This window comes from Pan troglodytes, chromosome 19 (assembly GCF_028858775.2).
Source record: "Pan troglodytes isolate AG18354 chromosome 19, NHGRI_mPanTro3-v2.0_pri, whole genome shotgun sequence".
In the NCBI taxonomy this organism is placed as follows: Eukaryota; Metazoa; Chordata; class Mammalia; order Primates; family Hominidae; genus Pan; species Pan troglodytes.
Window position 1 is genome coordinate 81,190,437 of NC_072417.2, and position 19,593 is coordinate 81,210,029.

At 45.4% G+C, this 19,593-nt stretch overlaps 1 protein-coding gene across 4 annotated transcripts in view; it reads left to right on the forward strand.

Annotated features, from left to right (window-relative positions):
• The window catches only part of AMZ2 (archaelysin family metallopeptidase 2), a 51,046-nt gene that overhangs the window by 5,031 nt on the left and 26,422 nt on the right, over positions 1-19,593 (forward strand). The window contains exon 2 of one of the 4 annotated variants that reach the window (XM_024350569.3): positions 16,463-16,607. The exons of 2 other annotated variants lie outside the window; for them this stretch is intronic. The gene's annotated coding sequence lies outside the window, so the exon portion shown is untranslated. Of the gene's footprint in view, positions 1-16,462; positions 16,608-19,593 lie in introns of those variants that run through there. One more of the 4 variants, XM_054670631.1, reaches the window with a different exon arrangement.

A 19,593-nucleotide genomic window follows, 5' to 3' on the forward strand; every position in this document is an offset into this window, starting at 1 on the left:
TGGTGGTGCGTGCCTGTGGTCCTAGTTACTTGTGAGGCTGAGGTAGGAGGATCACCTGAGCCCAGGGAGGTTGAGGCTGCACTGAGCTGTGTTCACACCATTGCACTCCAGCCTGAAAGAGTGAGACCCTGTCTCAAAAAAAAGGGGTGGGGGAAGTGGTTAGAGTGTAAATTTTATGTTATGCATACTTTACCACAATTTTTAAAAATTATTTGAAAGAAGCCACACACAAAAATCTTGTTTAGTGAAATAACGTATTGTATGATTTCATTTATATGAAATGTCCCAAATGGGCAAATTCACAGGAAATAAGTAAATACTTGCCAGGAAATGGGAGGGGAAATGGTTGAGTAGGGCCAGTGATTCTGGGGCTTCTTTCTGGGGTGATGAAAATAAAATGTTCTGGAGCTGGCCGGGCGTGGTGGCTCACGCCTGTAATCCCAGCACTTTGGGAGGCCGATGCAGTAGGATCATGAGGTCAGGAGATCAAGACCATCCTGGCTAACACAGTGAAACCCCGTTTCTACTAAAAATGCAAAAAAATTAGCCGGGCGTGGTGGCGGGCGTCTGTAGTCCCAGCAACTCGGGAGGCTGAGGCAGGAGAATGGTGTGAACCTGGGAGGCGGAGCTTGCAGTGAGCCAAGATTACACCACTGCACTCCAGCCTGGGCAACAAAGCAAGATTCCGTCTTTAAAAAAAAAAAAAGAAAATGTTTTGGAATTAAATAGTGGTGATGGTTTTACAACCTTGTGAATACTATACTAAAACCCACTAAATTGTGCACTTATTTAAAAGGGTGAATTTATGGTGTATAAATTAATTATATCTCAAAAAAAAAAGTGGTATGAGGAATTGGGAAAACATATATATGTGTATATATATGTGTATATATATGTGTATATGTATATATGTATATATGTGTATATATATGTGTATATATGTGTATATATGTATATATGTGTATATATGTGTGTATATATGTGTATATATGTATATATGTGTATATATGTGTATATATGTATATATGTGTATATATGTGTGTATATATGTGTATATATGTATATATGTATATATATATGCCTTAAGTCTTTTTTAATCAGTTCCCTTTGTCCTTTTAAGTTATACCCAACTGATACTATATTATCATAAGGTGTCCAGTCCAGATCTATCTGTATATCTTTATCTCTATCTATATATATCTGTATCTATATCTCTCCAGAAAAATATGCAAAATGGCTTGGTGATTTTTCTTTTGATTTTAAAACTTAACATGTTTTTGGCCAGGTGTGGTGACCCACATCTGTAATCCCAGCACTTTGGGAGGCCGAGGTGGGTGGATCACTTTAACCCAGTAATTCAAGACCAGCCTGGGCAACATATCGACACCCCCTTTTCTACAAAAAATACAAAAATCAGCTAGGCATGGTGGCACGTGCCTGTAGTTCCAGCTACTTGAGAAGCTGAGGCAAGAGGATCGCTTGAGCCCAGGAGGCAGAGGTTGCAGTGAGCCAAGATTATACCACTGCACTCCAGCCTGGGTGACAGAGCCAAATCTTGTTTCAAAGAAGAAAAAAAAATCTAGCCTTGAGGTGGCTTATGCCTGTGATCCCAACACTTTGGGAAGCTAAGGCAGGAGGATGCCTTGAGCCCAGGAGTTTGAGGCTGCAGTGAGCTATGATTATGCCATTGCACTCCAGCTTGGGAGACAGAAAGAGACCTTGTCACAAAAATAAATAATTTAATTAAATAATTTTTTTTCTTTTCTTTCTTTTTTCAGGGTCTCTTTCACCCTGTCATCCAGGTTGGGGTGCAACGGCTCAATCTCAGCTCACTGCCACCTCCACCTCCTAGGTTCAAGCGATACTCCCACCTCAGCCTACCAAGTAGCTAGGATTACAGGTGCACACCACCACACCTGGCTAATGTTTTTTGTTTGTGTATTTTTTGTAGAGATGGGGGTTTTGTCATGTTGCCTAAACTCCGGGGTTCAAGCAATCCACCGACCTCAGCCTCCCAAAGTGCTGGGATTACAGGTGTGAGCCATTGCACCTGGCCAATTTTTTCCTTTTACTGTGTCTGTGGTTCCACAACTTCCTTTTTTCCTGTTCTCTATGGACTTTCTACCTCATTTGGACTCTGCTTAGATTGGCCTAGTTCTCTTTAATCAAATCTTAAGGAACCAATTTATTACCATTAAAAATGATCTAACAAGCTTTATTTTTTATCATTGTTAAAAATCCTCGTTTTGAGTAACACAACCACAAAGTAAAGAATGTTATCATTGATTTAACCAGTAAAAGACAATACTTAACAATAAAATTTTAAAAACATACGCCAGCCGGCTTACCTGGTGAAAAAAATGATTGCGGCTGTGAGCTGCATTTGCCAGACAATGGTTTTAGATTTGCTGTGCACGCTGAACGCCATGAAAAATGGACTGCCTGGCCTCTTCATAAGGAAATCAATTACTTGCCTCTTTCTGAGTGAAAAGAATGAAAGGATTTAAAAAATCATAATAACCAAAATGGGGAGAATAAAACAAACTGGGCAGAGGGATGGGCTACTTTGTGTCTTCAGCTTCTGAAGTCTTCAAAGCCCTCTTCCAGTTCTTAGAATTAGGTCACATGAAAAAATCTGGTAGGATGAAATGAATGTCAGAGCAGGGCATGGAAAGGAGAGTAGAAACTTAATCAATGTGCTGTCGAGAGGTCTGAATCCACACCGATTCTTGATTCTTTGTGGCTGGAAGCTTATAGAGCCTTCGCTGTCTATGGTTTTCTGCAGTTTTACAGTGATACGCCCTTGTGTGGGCTGCTTTCATCCACGAGGTATTTTTGGTGGGCATTTTCAATCTGGCAATTGTGTTTGATTCTGAGAACTTCTCTTGACAACTTCCTCTTTTCCCTCTTGTATTTATCTTGAGCTATGATTTTATTGAACGTTGGACTTCCTATTTTGGTCTTCTGACTTTCTTATCATTTCTCTCCAGTTTTCCTCTTTGTCTCTTTTTCTCTTTGGGGTATGTGTATATGTTCAGTTTTTAAAGATTTCCTTATCTTGGTCGTCCAACCCTACTATCCAGTTTTTCCTTTCTGCTACCATATTTTTATTATCTAAGAGCTCTTCTTTTTAGAATCTTCCTTTTAAAAAAATAGTAAAATCCTGTTTCTGTGTCTTGGATATAGTATTTTCTCTTACCTTTCTGAGGCTATTAATGACAGGTTTTTTTTTTCTCCTCTGTGCATGGTCTGTTTCTTCTAAGTTGCTTCTTCCTATTCTTTTTTTTTTTTATTACTTACTCAGATGTTTATTAATTCTTAATTTTCTGCTCCTCATTAACATTGTGGTACTATGTAGCCAATTGGAAGCTCTGAGCAAGTGGGTGGGCCTTATCAATTTTGACTTAACCATTGGATGATTTTCATTGTCTCTTTTATTGGGGGAAATCCCTCTTGTCAGTATCTTGAGGTCTGTCCTCGAGAGTAAGCTCTAGAGGAGCAATGGCATGGAAAGGCCTTTTCTTGTGTCCTGCTTGAAGCATGAAGGTCTTGCTGGTGGTATTCTGGTGGCTGAGTGGTGGAAGAAAGCTTCATTTATTGTGCACACAGCATTTACTATGTGTATCGTCACTTAAATCCTCAGTTTTCTGTACAGTACCTTTGTTCACAACGGAGTGTGGTTTCTCCCAGTCCAGGGAACCTCAGTTTACCTCCTCTAGAGACTAGACCTTTGGCAGCTTGAAGGGGAGAGAGATGGTTTAGGAATCTGCTCCAACCAGTTCCCTATTCTAGAGACACCCCTCCTTGTTATCATTGCGTTTTGAGGATTGTGTTCTCAACTTCACCTTCCTTTTTAGTTGGAGATCAGACTTTTCTTGGGTCTGCTGAGGCAGTAATCACTTGTTCATCTACTTTCAGAATTTTTTTTTAAATTGTGTGTCTCCTACTTTATCCTTATGAGTTAGTCTTTAACAATTTTTTTTTTTTTTTTTGACAGGGTCTCACTTTGTCACCCAGGCTCTGAAGTGCAGTGGCACTATCTTGGCTAACTGCAGCTTCGACCTCCTGGGCTGAAGCAGTCCTCCTGCTTCAGTCCCGCAAATAGCTGGGACTACAGGTGTGTGACACCACGCCCGGCTAATTTTTGCATTTTTTGTAGAGACAGGGCTTCACCATGTTACTCAGGCTGGTCTCGAACTTGTGAGCTCAAGCCATCTGCCCTCCTCGGCCTGTCAAAGTGCTGGGATTATAGGCGTGAGCCACTGCGTCCAGACTAACAATATTTCTTTAACATGGTTTTAAGAAGGTTTCAGGAGGGAGCAAAATGAAATCTGTCACCTTAACCCAGAAACTGCTAAGAGAAACAATACATAAGGTTTTAAATGTATATTCTATGTCTTTTGGTTTGGATCAGATATTTTAAGAAATATGTGTAAAATATGTGTAACTTTTTTCTTTTCTTGCTCCCTTACCTCCCAAACATCTGGTCATGGTATTCATTGTGCCGTTTTTTGCTTTTGTCTTTGTTTTAACATTTCGCTGTTGAGGTGGTAACATGGAAACCTTTGTCAGCAAGGTCATTCCAAATGGTGAAATAACTGTAACCACATTTTTAAAGTTTAAAGTTTATTGCTCTCAGGAAGCTGAGGCACAGGAATCGCTTGAACCTAGGAGGCGGAGGTTGCAATGAGCCGAGATGGCGCCACTGTACTCCAGCCTGGGTGATGGAGTGAGACTCTGTCTGTCTCCAAAAAAAAAAAAAAAAGTTTACTGCTGTGTTGTCATTGTAAGTGGAAATTCAGTGATGCTGCCTGTCAGGGAGCCCGGTGCTTGTACTCTGTATAGACATTCAGCAGTTAGCAGGTCACGTTCACGCAATCTCAAGTGCCCTCCTGAAAGGAGCTCATAGTCATCAGGATGGCTGGGAACAAATTAGGAAGTAAGTGAAATTTAGTCCATGCTCCAATTCTCCCATTCCTGTGCCTTCCTTCCTGTGCTGCTTGTCCTTACCCTTTGGGTATTCACTCTCACTGCCTCTTTCTTTCCCTGTGCTGCCCTTTTTGGCCAGATAGAGACCAAAGGTGTCTTGTCCACATACAGAAAAACCTTGACATCTGTAAGGCTCATTACACAGTAATCAGTGGTATAGGTCTTAGTTTCAGAGACCTGTAAAAAGAAGTAGTTGTGATAAGTTAGTAACAGCCAAGAGCAACATTTATTGAGCACTTCATGTGTGCCTCACAGTGTCCTAAGCATTTTATGTATTTTAAAATTAATCCTCCCAACAGCCCAGTAATGCAGGTATTATATTTTTAATTTTTATTTTACTTTTAATTAATCACTTTTGGAGACAGGGTCTCACTGTCGCCCAGGCTAGAGTGCAGTGGCATGATCATGGCTCACTGCAGCGTCAGTCTCCTAGGCTCAGGCCATCCTCTCACCTCAGCCCCCCTAGGAGCTGGGACCACAGGCATGTGCCACCGTGCCCAGCTGATTTTTTTATTTTTTATTTTGAAGAGGTCTCACTGTGTTGGCCAGGCTGGTCTCGAACTCCTGGGTTCAAGCAATTCTCCCACCTCAGCCTCCCAAAGTGATAGGATTACAGGCCTGAGTCACCATACCCTGCCTTGCAGGCACTATTTTTGTCTGCATTTTATAGATGAAGAGACTAAATCTCAAAGAGGTTAAATAATTTGCCCTTGATTTGCCCAAGACCCTGTGGCTCTTAGGTAGATAGAACCTGGAATTTTTTTCAGAACGTGTTTTATGAGAGTATTTTCAATACCTTATTTTATACTGTAGTCTAGTTTTCAAACCTTCTTGAGAAATCTGCAACTTGCATTGTTTTAGCTGTTAAAACCAATGCTTATAACTTGAGGAGAAAGATACTGTAATGGTTTTTGTTATATCTGCAGTGAGTATTTATGAAATCTTTAGGCCGGGCACGGTGGCTCATGCCTGTAATCCCAGCACTTTGGGAGGCCGAGGCGGGCAGATCACAAGGTCAGGAGTTTGAGACCATCCTGCCTAACACGGTGAAACCCCATCTCTACTAAAAACACACAAAAAAATTAGCCGGGCGTGGTGGCACGTGCCTGTAGTTCCAGCTACTCGGGAGGCTGAAGCAGGAGAGTGGTGTGAACCCGGGAGGCGGAGCTTGCAGTGAGCCGAGTTTGCGCCCCTGCACTCCAGCCTGGGGACAGAGTGAGACTCCGTCTCAAAAAAAAAAAAAAAAAAAAAAAGTCTTTAAAATTTTGAAATAAAGGCGTTTTAAGAAAATCTCAACTAAGTGGCCTTTCAGAAAAGTTCTGTTTCCTGATATATCAGTATCAATATATGAAACAGCATTCAGGGAAGCAAAATATATACTATTTGATAGTTACATAAATGCAAACCTTTGAAATCACATGACTCAGATGACTTTTTAAGTACCTGTGGGTGAATTTTTGATACGTTGTCGAGGAAATCAAATATTCTGTTTTTCTTAGTGGAACAGTAAAATTCTTTACTCAAGTTATATTTGTCAATAAAACTGTTCATTTAAGTTTATTTGCTTTAAAAGCTATAGTCGTCATTCAAATTGCCTTTTTTGATGCATAATAAAGTGCACAGATTTTAAAGATGATTTGAGGCAAATAGGATTATCTTTTTCCATGCTGTGATATCTTGAGTATTTTTCTATGTAAAGTCAAGTAGGAAACTTTAAACACAGTGATAATTAAGTGTTCTATGTCAACAATTTTGACAAATCTGAAAGATCTTACATCTTTTATGAAAATGAGATTAAAGTAATTTCAGTTTAACTGTACTTTTGTGGTAGATTATATGTGGACTCCTCATGATAGTTTTAAAGCCGTAAAATTTTCATGCAGTTTATAGTATGCAGAGGTTTTAATTGTAATGTCAGCAATTTATAGAGATTAAGTTTTCCATTATTGGTTTTATTTAATAAGTGCTTAAAAATATGTTATTTGTATAGGTTAGTGAAGCATATAATAAAAAAGATTTTTTTTTTTTTTTGAGATGGAGGCTGGCTCTGTCGCCCAGGCTGGAGTACAGTGACGTGATCTCAGCTCACTGCAAGCTCCACCTCCCGGGTTCACGCCATTCTCCTGCCTCAGCCTCCTGAGTAGCTGGGACTACAGGCGCCTGCCATCACGCCCGGCTAATTTTGTGTATTTTTAGTAGAGATGGGATTTCACCATGTTAGCCAGGATGGTCTTGATCTCCTGACCTCGTGATCTGCCTGCCTCTGCCTCCCAAAGTGCTGGGATTACAGGCGTGAGCCACCGTGTCCGGCCAAAAAAAGGTTCTTATACATGAATTTATGGTCCACCTGAGGAACCAAGACATATTCAGCATATAACTTAGAGGTCAGTTTTCATTCATTATGTAAGTGGACCAATCTTTGTTAACTATTGCTTTTATCCTGTCAATCCTTTGCTCTGAAATTAGGACCTACTAAAATAGAAATGGGCAGATAAGATTAGCATGTCTTTCTGTCACTGTCCATTCTAAATAAAACTACGTGAACACAGCATTATGTTTTATTTTTTTTTGTAGAGACAGAGTCTCACTATGTTGCCAGGCTGGTCTCGAACTCCTGGGCTCAAGTGATCCTCCAGCCTTGGCCTCCCGAAGTGCTAGGATTGCAACAGGCGTGAACCACCACACGCATTTAAGCAGCATTTAAAAAATCTATATTCTTTTCATTTTCCAAATGAACTAAACTATACTTTTAAATCTATACAGCTTTCTACTCCCCTTTCTAGCTACAAGCCACATGTGAGCTTACTGACTTTAGTTGCCATCAGACCTGTGTCTGAATTCTTCTGTCCACATTCAGTTCTGTATGTCCAGCAGACTCCTGGACATGTCTGCAAAGCAGGCACCTCAAACGTGTTTAAAACTGAACTCATCATTTCCCCCCATTACCTACTCTTCATCTAGTGTTCTCATCTTAGTAAATGGGATTACTGTCCCACCAGCTGCTCAAGCTAGAAATATGGGAATAAACTTTTTCCTTTATTGTTTGCTACGCCTTTAAAATAAATATTGAATCAGTTTCTCTCCATTCCCACTGTCCCTCCATGATACAAGCCAGTGTCATCTCGATTAGACTAGTCAGTCACCCCTAAAGTGGTCTATATGTAACCCCCTACCTCAACCCTCCAAGATTTATTTTTTATTTTTTGAGATGGAGTCTCACCCAGGCTGGAGTGCAGTGGCCCAATCTCGGCTCACTGCAACCCCCAAAAATTCAAGCAATTCTCATACCTTAGCCTCCCAGGTAGCCGGGATTACAGATGCACCTGGCTAATTTTGTATTTTTAGTAGAGACAGGGTTTCACCATGTTGGCCAGGCTGGTCTTGAACCCCTGACCTTGTAAACCGCCCGCCTCAGCCTCCCAAAGTGCTGAGATGACAGGTGTGAGCCACCGTGCCCAGCTGCATCAGCCTTTTTCTAACTGGCCTTCCCTTCCAGCTTCCTCCACTGTAGCTAAACTAGATGGCTTCTTTGCCCCACACCTCTCACCTCTTCTGTCTGGTTCTGTTTGCCACATGGCAAATCCTACTCATCCTTCAAGACCCAGTTCAAAGGAGGACATCCCAATTGCTATGCATCCTGGGCTAGAAGCAGTTCTTTCTCTGAGTACTTATCCCATGTTATTGCTTTTTCAGGGAACTTAAATCATTCCACATTACTGCTATTATTATTATTACTATTATTTATTGAGATAGGGTCTCACTCTGCCACCCAGGCTGGAGCGCAGTGACACAATCATAGCTCACTTTCGCTTTGACTTCCCAGGTTTAAGTGATCCTCCCACCTCAGCCTCTCAAGTAGCTGGGACCACAGTTACGCACCACCACATCTGGCTAATTTTTTTTTTTTTTTGTAGAGATGAGGTCTCGCTATATTGCCCAGGCTGGTCTCTAACTCCTGAGCTCAAACAATCTGCCCACCTCAGTCTCCCGAAGTGCTGGGATTGTAGGCATGAGCCACCTCGCCTGACCTCTGTACCTTATTTTGAAGCTATTATTGTTCATAGATTCTTAGCTCCTCCACTCCACTGTGCTGTGAACTCGACATTGTTACACAGATGCTCCTGTTAAGCTCTTTGAGTGCCCATCGGACTCAATCTAATTCAAATCTCAATCAAATTGTGATGAGAATCTGACTGTGGAGGAGTGGAGAGAATGCCACCCTGCCAGTATGGAGACTGGTTCTCCAGTTTTATAGCATATGAATTATATCTCAATAAGGCTGTTCAAAGAATCTGAGACTTCAGTCACTCCACAAAGTTAGCAAAGAGATTAAAAGTAAATATGGCAAAATGTTAGCTTTTCTGAGTGATGGGAATCACAAAATATTTTGTCTTCTTTATACTTCTCTGTTTTCTAAATTTTCTACAAAGAGCATTGGTTACTTTTATATGAAGAAAAAACTTAATAAACATTTAGAGGCAGAAGATCAGCCCTGCATTTGACCTGCAAAGACTATGCCTCCCCTTGCTTGCTTTACAAGAGTTCACCTACTGCATTGATCTCGGTCATCACATGTGTAACTATTTGTCTTCCAGTCTGACTTCTAGATTAGACTGTAAGCTCCCGGAAGTCAGAGATCACTGTATTTGTCTCATTTGCCTCTGAATCCTCAGTCTGGTAGCTTGATGGGTATATACCCATCAAGTATAAGTGCTCAAAAAATGTTTGTAGAATTTAACTGAATTTGTTAAATGTCTACCATGTCACCCATGTGCTGGACACTTTGGGTGATAAGAAAATGATCCACTTATGGAGTTGAATTTAAGATGCTTACAGTCCAGCAGGGGAGAAAATACAGGTGCATATTAAGCCAAGATACCATTCGAGGGGACTAGATAAAATGCTTCAAGCCTTCAGAGAAAGGCAATTCCTTCCATCTAGGTGCAATCAGGGACACTTTTTTTCTTTTTCTTTTTTTTTCCTTTTTTTTTTTTTTTTTTTTGAGACAGGGTCTCAATCTGTCTCACCCAGGCTGGGGTGTAGTGGTGCGATCTCGGCTCACTACAACCTCTACCTCCTGGGTTCAAGCAATTTCCCTGCCTCAGCCTCTGGGGTAGCTGGGATTACAGGTGCGTGCCTCCACGCCCGGCTAATTTTTGTATTCTTTAGTAGAGACAAGGTTTCTCCATGTTGGCCAGGCTAGTCTTCAACTCCTGACTTCAGGTGATCCACGTGCCTCGGCCCCACAAAGTGCTAGGATTACAGGCGTGAGCCACTGTGCCCAGCTGTTTTTTTTTCTTTTTTGAGGCAGACTCTCGCTCTGTCACTCAGGGTGGAGTGCAGAAGTGGGATCACAGTTCACTGCAGCCTTGACCTCCTGGGTCAAGTGATCTTCCTGCCTCAGCCCCCCCCCAAGTAGCTAGGACCACAGGTGCATGCCACCGTGCCCAACTATTTATTTATTTATTTAGTAGAGTCAGGGTCTCACTGTGTTGCCCAGGCTGGCAGGGATACTTTTGTGGAAGAGAAGGTATTTGGGCTGGGGCTTTAAAGATGTCTTTAATTTACCTAGACCTAAGATGCAGGAAAGGGTGCATGCCAGATGGTGGAACATTGTGTCAGTAAGAAAGCCAGAGGCAGGGCACGGTGGCTCACGCCTGTAATCCCAGCACTTTGGGAGGCCGAGGCAGGCGGACCACGAGGTCAGGAGATTGAGACCATCCTGGCTAACACAGTGAAACCCCATCTCTACTAAAAATACAAAAAATTAGCCGGGTGTGGTGGCGGGTGCCTGTAGTCCCAGCTACTCCGGAGGCTGAGGTGAACAGAATTGCTTGAACCTGAGAGGCAGAGGTTGCAGTGAGCCAAGATCACACTACTGCACTCCAGCCTGGGCGACAGAGCAAGACTCTGTCTTAAAAAAAAGAAAAAAAAAATTAGGCGGGCATGGCACATGTCTGTAATCCCAGCTACTCAGGTGGTTGAGGCAGGAGAATCGTTTGAACCCGGGAGGTGGTTGCAATGAGCTGAGTTCGCACCACTGCACTCCAGACTGGATGACAGAGTGAGACTCCATCTCAAAGAAAAAGAAAAACAAGAAGCAGAATGACACGACCTCAGCGGTATTACAGTAATCCCAGTGAGGGTGACAACTGGCCGGAGGCAAGAACTGAAGTGAGGGCTGCTGAGGTACAGGAAAAGCGAGATACCTGAGCCTTATACATTAGCAATGGAATTAGAAGGAGGTGAATGAAAAGGATACTTCAGGCAGAAAACTGGACGGAGCACTTGGAAGCAGCAGGTGGAGGGAAGAGGGTGAAACCCAGCAGGCTGCCCAGGTTTCTGGTGGAGCAACTGGATGGAGCCATTCCTGAAATAGGACGTCTGGGGGGAGAAACAGACTTGGGTGGGCCAGGTAGGCTCTGAGGGACATGCTGAGTCTGAGGTCCCTTTGGGGCATCTAACTGCAGCTGGATCTACAGGTCTCAAGCTCAGTGGAGAGGTCTGATAAATAAAAGCACAGAATGTAAGCTACACGCACAGTGGCTGAAGCCGTGGGTTGTAGGGAGATTGTTGTAGGGCAGTGGTCCCCAACCTTTTTGGCACCAGGGACCGGTTTTGTGGAAGACAATTTTTCCATGGACCGGGTGGGGATAGTGGATTTGGGATGATTAAAGCATATTACATTTATTGTGCACTTTATTTCTGTTATTACATTGTAATATATAATGAAATAATTTTACAACTCACCATAATGTAGAATCAGTGGGAGCAGTGAGCTTGTTTTCCTGCAACTAGACGGTCCCATCTGGGCTTGATGGGAGACAGCAACAGATCATCGAGCATTAGATTCTAATATGGAGTGCTCAATCTAGATCCCTCGAATGCACAGTTCACAATAGGGTTTGCACTCCTAAGAAAATCTAATGCCACCACTGATCTGACAGGAGGCGGAGCTCACGGTAATGCGAGCAATAAGGAGTGGCTGTAAATTCAGAGGAAGCTTTCCTCATTCACCCACTGCTCACCTCCTGCTGTGTGGCCTAGTTCCTAACAAACTATGGACCAATACGGGTCTGTGGCCCAGAGGTTGGGGACCCCTGTCCTAGGGAACTGACTGCCTAGAGTCAGGAGAGAAGTGGGCTTGCAGGAAACCTTGCCTTCAAGAGGAGGACAGAGAACTGTCCAAGTAGGAGCAGCAGAGAGGCGTGTGCTCTCGGAGGGAGGGGTATCAAGGAAGCCAAGGAGGAAATCGAGGAAGAGACAGAGACAGAAATAAAGCAAGTGGTAAGATATTAATTGTCCGTTATTCTAAGGTGTTCATGATTCTCTTCTTTCAAATTTTGTGTATGTTTGAAACTTTTCATCATAAAAAGTCAGAAAGAATAAGGAGATCATGCCCTCATTGGGGAAAGGTTGTAAACGTAGTCAGTTTTGAAGACTGGGCTTGAGTAGAGTCCATACCAGAAGGCAAGAAGGACTGTGTTATGCTGGATCCATGACATCAAGATCTTTCATCTCAGCCAGAAGCCCCTCGTGGCATCATTATAATGAAGCCCTGCGGGGCAGCGCTTTCTTGCCAGCCTTACTGTGCTCCATTTCTTTAATGGCCTTTTTGCTCAACAATACAAGAGATCCAAACTGCTGATTCCAGCATAAGGCATAACTCACTACATTTTTTTCACTCAAGCTTTCAATTCTAACTAATGTATTTTCTTTTCTTTTTTTCTTTTTTGAGATGGAGTTTCTCTCTTGTTGCCCAGGCTGGAGTGCAGTGGCATGATCTCAGCTCAGTGCAACCTCTGCCTCTCAGGTTCAAGTGATTCTCCTGCCTTGGCCTCCTGTGTAGCTGGGATTACAGGTGCCTGCCACCATGCCTGGCTAATTTTTTTGTTTGTTTGTTTGTTTGTTTTGAGACAGAGTCTCGCTCTGTCACCCAGGCTGGAGTGCAGTGGTGTGATCTTGGCTCACTGCAACTACTGCCTCCTGGTTTCAAGTGATTCTCCTGCCTTGGCCTCCTGAGTAGCTAGGATTACAGGCGTGCACCACCACACCCAGCTAATTTTTATATTTTTAGTAGAGATGAAGTTTCACTATGTTGGCCAGGCTGGTAATTTCTCTATTTTTAGTAGAGACAGGGTTTTGCCATGTTGGCCAGGCTGGTCTCGAACTCCTGACCTCAGGTGATCTGCCAGCCTCAGCTTCCCAAAATGCTGGGATTACAGGCGTGAGCCACTGTGCCCGCTAATGGATTTTCTAGAGAATTGCTGTGCTGCTTTTTTCTTTTATTTTGTAAGATTCTTTAAGGAATGTGAGTAGGGTGCTTCTGTGATCAGTAAACAAGAACATGGGCTTTAACATAAGAGGGACTTGGATTCAAATCCAGGCTTCTGTGTTTACTGAGCTGTGTGGCCTTAGGCAAATGCCAGCCTCTCTGCGTGTCGCTTGCCTTACCTATAACACCTATGCGGCAGTTTCAGTTTATTGTTAAACATCAAATGCAGAAACTGCTACAGTGCCAGGCATGGGATAGGAATTGGGGGTAGCTGTTTGTTTTTTTTTTCCCCTAGAGACAGGGTCTCACTCTGTTGCCCAGGCTGGTGTACACTGGTGCAGTCATAGCTCACTGCAGCCTGCTGGGCTCAAGTAATCTTCCAGTCTCAGCCTCCCCAGGAGTTAGGACTACAGAGGCGTGCGACAACATCTGGTTAATTTTTTTAAATTTTCTTAGAGTTGGGGTCTTCCTATGTTGCCCGGGCTGAAGGGCAGCTATTTTTATTTTTATCTGCTGCTTTTTCACTCCCTTTTCTTTGCCTTCCTTCTTTCCTCTTTATCTATCATCTTCTTTGTTTCATTTGGGTTTTTGCTTTGGCAGTTTCCCCCCAAAGAAACTGGAAACCAGGCTGGGCGTGGTGGCTCACACCTGTAATCCCAGCATTTTGGGAGGCCGAGGCGGGTGGATCACCTGAGGTCGGGAGTTCAAGACCAGCCTGGCTAACATGGTGAAACCCCGTTTCTACTAAAAAAAAAAACACACACACACACAAAAATTAGCTGGGCATGCTGGCGTGCATCTGTAATCCCAGCTACTCAGGAGGCTGAGGCAGGAGAATCGCTTGAACTTGGGAGGTGGAGGTTGCAGTGAGCCAGGATGGAACCACTGCACTCCAGCTTGGGTGAAGGGTGACACTCTGTCTTAAAAAAACAAAAACAAAACTGGAAACCAATGTGTGAAATTGACGGGCTGTAGCATCACCTTTGCCACCCTGCAGTGATAGGGGAGCTAAAAGTCCCCTGAGAGAGGAGTCGTGTTGATGGTGGTTGAAGTGGGAGGGTGGAAATGGAGAAGTTCAGCCTTATATTAATAGGATCTGTAAGTAAAATTCACAAGCACCCCAACTGTGTGGTTGGCTGAGCATCACAGGTGTAAATTATTAACTCCATGCCCAACAGAATTCAGCTCTCCTCTATTTTTACTATAGGAAAACACACAATAGCTGTGTATTTTGATTTTTAATTTTTTTCTTTTTCCCTCTGTGACTCAAGCTGAAGAGCAATAGCTATTTTTTAAAGTTAGCATTGTGTTCAGGCACATAGTAAACATTCCTCAATGGTGAGAGTTTTAATATTCTTTTCTTTTCTTTTTTTTTTATTTTTTGAGATAGAGTCTCACTCTGTTGCCCAGGCTGGAGTGCAGTGGTGTAATCTCGGCTCACCATAACCTCCGCCTCCCAGGTCCAAGCCTCAGCCTCCCAAGTAGCTGGGATTACAGGTGCCCACCACCATGCCCAGCTCATTTTTATATTTTTTAGTAAAGATGAAATTTCACCATGTTGTCCAGGCCGGTCTCGAACTCCTGGCCTCAAGTGATCCGCCCACCTTGGCCTCCCAAAGTGCTGGGATTATAGCATGAGCCACTGCGCCCGGCCTTAATGTTCATTTTTCAGCACGTAATTAAGGCATGATTAATAGAAAGAAAATGGGGTCCCAGATTGCCTCGCCCCAACCCCATCTTCTTTTGGCTTTTGGAGTATGAAAAGGGGGACGTGCTGTGGTCTCCGCCTGAAGCTGGCTCGCCCAGGAGCCCTCCTGGACCCGTAAGGAGGAGAACAAACCCTGGCAAATCCGACTGGCCCGAAGTGGATTTGCTAGAGTGACAGGCAGCAAAATTAATTCAGTAAGGCATTCGTAAGTGTATCACTTCACAAAGGAGTCAAAACTGCAGGAATCTGAACGCAAAGATGCCAAGCAAAAGGACTGGGAGAAGACCTGCCTACTGTGTACGTTTGACTCTGTTTTGTGCCTTAAGAGTTACGTGAGAGGCTGACTGTAACGTGGTTAGAATGGAGAACCCAGGGAGGCTTCCTTCAGGATGAAGAGTGAGGAGGGAAAGCTGCCAGGATGCAAGGCTGCTCTGGCAACAGGTTCTTCTCTCCTGTCCCCCAGCCCCTGTGTCTCTTTCTCTGTTGTCTAGTCCTCTACAAATTGTCCAGCCCACTGCAGGGAGCCAGTCTGATGGATTCAATAGTTTGCCCCATTGGAGGGAGTCCTCATGGGCCACCTGTCAGCCAGTGGACCTATGCTGGTCAAGTGTCCTCCCCTGATCTCCAGTGACCTAGGTGGCGCCCAGTCTGGCTTGCCTGGCCACCTCCCACCTCTGGTGGAGGGCAGGCACCATGCATGTGTTTGGAAAATACATTTGATTTTAGAGTTTAATTCTGGACAGTGGTCTTGGGACTGTCTTCAGTAGCAAGGATCATGTGACCAAGTCCCCATTTCTTTTCACATTTCAGCTGCCTAATTTACTCCTAAAATGTACTCTGTGTGCTGGGTGGGGAAATTCTGAACTGGCTTCTGATTCTGGCTCTCACATCAGGGGACCAGCCTTAAGACTCGGAGCAAGCCGCCACTTCTTAGGGTCCCAGTTTGCTGCCCTGTGGCACAGCAGGGTTAGGAGGGAGGAGCACAAGCTAACCTGCCATCACCCCGTGGCTGAGTTGGGATTTTGAACTGCTGTTGTTATACATAATAACTTTTATGGCTTCGGGCACTGAGAGAGGGAGGCCCTAATTCCTTTACCAGAACTCGAACCATAACATTTTTAGGAATCTATGTTCATAGCTGGGGACAGAGTGGCAGAATGGTGAAGTGTTCCCACTGGTGTCACACCCGTCTCAGCGAGAATCAGCCTTTGTCACAGACCTGCTCCGTGACCTCGGGAAGATGATCTGACCTCTGGACACCTGGTTTTCCTCCTCTGGGAAGTGGGGATACTAATAGGTCCTCCCCCCCGGCTTATTGGAGGAGTAAGAGGCAGCACATGCAAAGCACTTAACCAGGAGCCCGGGTAGGGACCTGGCTGTGAGTTCAGAGCCTGGGATTTGTGGGATGGCCAGTGTATGCACTTCCAGTGACTGCTGGCATTACCACAATCCTTGGTAGCTTAACACAACAGAAATCTACTCTCTCACAGTTCTAGAGGCCAGAAGTCTAAACTCCATACTGCTCAGCTGTGCACTGGCTGCGGGCTCCAGGGGAGAATCTGTTCCTGGTCTCTTCCAGCTTCTGGTGGCCAGCCGCATTCCTTGGCTCGTGGCTGCATCGCTCCAGTCTTCAAGGTCAGCATCTTCAAATCTCTCTCTGCTCCATCTTCACACGGCCTTCTCCTCGGTATGTCTAATATCCCTCTGCCTCCCTCTTACAGAGATACCTGCATTGGACAGATGCAGTGGCTCACACCTGTAATCCCAGTGCTTTGGGAGGCTGAGGCGGGAGGATCACTTGGGGCCAGGAATTGAAGATTATGCTGGGCAACATAGTAAGACCCCGTCTCTACAAAATAAAAAGAAAAGAACTGTATTTAGGGCCCACCCATGTAATCCAGGATAATCTCCTTCCATGTCAAGACCCTTACTTAATCACATCTGCAAAGACCCTTGTATTCACAGGTTCTGGGGATCAGGGCGTGGATATATTTTGGGGAGAGAGACATTTGCAGCCTGTCACACCCAGCTGCAAGAGGCATGTTCAAGCTGGCTGTCCTTTTTGCCTCCACTGCCCGTTTGCTGTGGAGTTGGGCCCTCGTCTCCACCAAGCTCCCCTAGCCGCCCACGCATCATCTTTCCTGCCCGAGCTCAGCTCCCCATCCTGAGACTTCCTATTTCTGCCCACAGCCACATCATTTTCTCCACCATCCTCCTCAGAACTATCTTTGACCCCTGGTGCTCCTACCCTTTCCTGATGCCACTCCACCTACGCCTTACATCAGTCACCAAATCTCAGCATCACAGTCTGACCAAAAGGGAAACTTCTCATCTGACTCCTCTGATGCACAGAGGTGGAGCTGAGCCCTAGAGATAGGCAGTGACTTGCTGGGGTCACATGGTGATTTCATGGCGAGACTGGACCACAGCCCAGGCCCCTGGGATCCACTCCTACCCTGACTGCCCATCGGCAAAATGCTTCCTGAGGACGAGGCTCTCTCCATCCTTCTGTCCCTTCCTCAGCCCTGCCCTTGCCTCCCCTCCTCAGGAGGCTGCGGAAGCCTCGTGGGCCTTCTCCAGCCAGCCACTCTGGCCACTCCAGCATTCCTTTCACTGCTTTCATTTGGGTCACCCCTGTGGAGATAGCTTCAGTGTTTCCCAGTGACCTAGAAGCAAAGTCCATCTGTTGGCAAGCATTTATTGAGCATCTATTATTATGTGCTAGGGGCTGGGGAGCCCAAGATGAACCAGGCATAGGCCCAGCCTTCAATCAGCCTGGCCCATATGCTGCCTTGGCCTGGCATTCACATTTCCACCTGCTCCTCCTGCCCGCTACACCGACCCACCACTGCTTCAAGCAGCCTACATCCACAGCGGGAGGCCTGCACTGCTGCTTCCGCGTGTGCTGGTCTGTTGGCCCTGTGTGTGTAGTATCCTGGCCCCGTCAAGAGCTTGTGCTGTCTTCAGTGCCCTGAAGTCAGCCCCTCTGCATGCACGCCCTTCTGCAGCCCTCTGGCCTCCGTGGCCAGGTGGCGAGTCCTGCTTCTGTCCTGGGTTAACTGAAGCCTTGGCAGCTGCCCTTGCTGCCTCATGGGGTGTTTTTTGGCCTCTATCCCTCTCTCCCTCCACTCCACCCTCCCTTTTTGCTACCGCCTGTCTCTTCTGGTTTTTGCTATTGCGTGGAAGGTAGGGGACGTCACGGTGCTTTGTGCAGTAGAGGTAGCCCTGATTCCATGGCACTGACACCCCCACCTCAAACGCAGCCCCCCATGATGTTTCCTCTCTGGGGAAGCACAGTCGTGGCTGAACAGACACAGGCGAGCCCCTCAGTCCGGGTGCCTGTCCCCACACCCACCCAGGATCCGGAAACCTGGGGCCCTCACAGGGAGTTCCTGCTCAGTCCCCAACAGGAAGTGTTCCTGCCTGTGTTAGAACTGGGCATGTCCTTGCTTTCGACCCTGAGAAACCTGTCTGGCTGGAAGGCACAGATGCCTAACATTTTGAGGGACATTTTACTTTTCCTGAGAGTTTGAGATTTTATTACCTATGGCTACATAACAGACTACCCAAAAGGGAGGTACCTTAAAAACAACCAAAATGCTATTTGCCCACAAATCTGTGGGTCTGGAATTTAAACAGGGGATACTGGGTGCTGTTCCCTGTCTGGGGAGCATCACCTTCACCTAGACATTGGTTGCTTTGCTTAAACATTCCTGATATTTTGCATACCCAAGAATGAGTTCCATGTTAACTTGCATCTTGCACACCCAGGAATGAGTTGGAGATGTGGCTTCATCACCCCCATGTCAGGGGTCCCGGCTGGTGTAGCTCCAGAGTCCGGAGGATGGCTGGGTCAGCTTGAACATGTGCACATGTCTGGCTGAGCTTCTCGTTCTCCTCCATATAGTCTCAGGGGCCTCTCACTCTCCACGTGGCCTCTCTAACAGGAAAGTAAGGCCCGTTACCTGGTGGCTCAGGGTTCCCAGAACTACAAATGTGGAATCCACCAAGATATCCTAAGGCGTAGCCCTAGAGCTCTGCAGTCTTCAAAGCCCAGCATCTGTCCCTGTCCTGTTTTTTTTGTTTTGTTTTGTTTTGTTTTTTGGGATGGAGTCTCTCTCTTGTCCAGGTTGGAGTGCAGTGGCGTGATCTCGGCTCACTGCAACCTCCACCTCCCAGGTTCAAGCAGTTCTCCTGCTTTAGCCTCCTGAATAGCTGGGATTACAGGTGCCCACCACCATACCTGGCTAATATTTGTATTTTTAGTAGAGATGGGAGTTTCACCATGTTGGCCAGGCTGGTCTCAAACTCCTGACCCCAGGTGATCCACCCGCCTCGGCCTCCCACAGTGCTGGGATTACAGGCGTGAGCTACTGTGTCTGGCCTCCTGCCCTGTTCTTCATCCAGCACCCTGAAGTGAGCCCCTCCATGCGTGCCCCTTGGCACAGCTGGCACAGTGTCATCTCTGTCACATTCTGTTGTTTCGGGCAGCCCGGATTCAGTGGAGTGATCTATAGAGGGCATGAATACCAGGAGGTGCATTTCACTGGGGGCTACCACTGTAACAGATGACTACACATGTCCTATCTTTCCAGGTGGAGTCTAACTCTTCAAGGGATGC